At 47.2% G+C, this 1,617-nt stretch overlaps 1 non-coding gene across 1 annotated transcript; it reads right to left on the bottom strand.

The window, feature by feature from the left end:
- Positions 1-257: 257 nt before the first annotated feature.
- Positions 258-329, bottom strand: TRNAG-UCC (transfer RNA glycine (anticodon UCC)). Its single transcript has one exon. It is a non-coding gene; the product is annotated as a tRNA-Gly (tRNA).
- Positions 330-1,617: the final 1,288 nt, after the last annotated feature.

Consider the following 1,617-nt stretch of genomic DNA (forward strand, 5'->3'; position numbering starts at 1 on the left):
GGCAGAAGGGCTTAGCCGTTTCATTGCCTGCCCCCCTGCAGCCCATTTATTACCAGCAGTTGTGAGTGGTGACTGCTGTTTGTAAAATATAAAAATTTCAGGACATAGAAAGTCGCAGACGGGGCTTTTGGGATGCCTGCCTATGTCTTTGTTTATTATTTATCTAATAGCTGAGTAATCTGGTCAAGATATTTCTCTTTTTTTTAACATATTGCGTTAGAATAGCTACAGCTTGCTTAATGTATAAATATTAGCACTGCGTTGGCCGGGAATCGAACCCGGGTCAACTGCTTGGAAGGCAGCTATGCTCACCACTATACCACCAACGCTCCGTGGCATATGTTTTTTTTAAACTCTAGACATCACAACCCTGAGTTCAATGACTATATTGCACCAGTATCAGAGGTATTTTTGGTTTACAGACCAACATGAAAATCAGGAAAAAAGTTCTTGCAACTGCTAAGGAACTGGAGATTGAAACCAATGCAAAAGCTGCGCAGAAAAGGAGAAAGGGAAAGCAGCAGTTCAAATCATTGAAATAAGCATATATTGGCAGCAAGGGAAAAACAGCAGGGTAGAGAAAGAAAACAGCTCCACGAAATTCACAGGAGATTGATAATAGCAGGACAAAAAAAGGGAATAATAACGTTCCAAGCAGCCTCAGAAAGAAGTGCAAGGGTCCCATCTTTCGTTAATGGTCATAACTGTGCATGATTTCCTTTGAAGTGTAGGGTTGATTCTCTGACCATCTGTCTCCCTGACTTTGAGCAGAGACCGATAGTTGAGCAGTCTCTTCCCACAAAAAGCTGGCACAAGCCTGCTTTTTTCCGCTCTGGCAGCGTGGAAACGAGAGAGTGGTCCTCACAAGAAAAAAAATCAATCCATGCTAGCAGAGGATGGTTTCGATCCATCGACCTCTAGGTTATGGGCCCAGCACGCTTCCGCTGCGACACTCTGCTTCCTGCTCAAAATGCTGTGGTTATGCAGATCAGGAGCCTTCAGAGGAGTGGCATGGGATCGCTGGAGCTATTCTGGCAGGGCTCTCACCTCATTTGCCTAAGAATGTCACAAGGCATGCTGGGTGCAGAAAATCTTCGCCTTCCCCTCTCACAGTCAGTCATAGGGGAAAGTCAAGGCCCTCTCAGTCACTAGCCATGTCACGCCTTTGTCAAGACAGAAGCACCCCCACCCGCTCCTTCTCTGTGATCCTGCGCTAACATGCTCAGGTTTTGGCCTTACCTGGGAGCCAGAGGTGCACCCGGTGAGGGCTTGCCCGGTATGAGCGTTCGGGACGTGAGTGGACTTAGGACTGGAAGTTCTGTCCATTCGAAGCAGCCAACCTTCCTGCTGCAGACAGGGGCTGTTCCCTTGGGTTTCTTTCACCTTGCTCTCGGATAAATTTGGTTGTATGCTGCAGTTGCCTGCGATGACTACAAGGTGGCGCTGCTTTCAGGTAAGAGCACAAATATGCAGAAAATGTTGGGGACTTTTGCCACATTTATCGGTGGTGGGTCTCGCACATTTTTCCCAGGGGAGAGATATTGACCTGAAACACTTTTTACTGCAGAGATGCTGCAGTTCTAAAGGCTGGTCGGGCAGAAGGGCTTAGCCGTTTCA

Source organism: Pleurodeles waltl, unplaced genomic scaffold (genome assembly GCF_031143425.1).
Source record: "Pleurodeles waltl isolate 20211129_DDA unplaced genomic scaffold, aPleWal1.hap1.20221129 scaffold_69, whole genome shotgun sequence".
NCBI lineage: Eukaryota > Metazoa > Chordata > Amphibia > Caudata > Salamandridae > Pleurodeles > Pleurodeles waltl.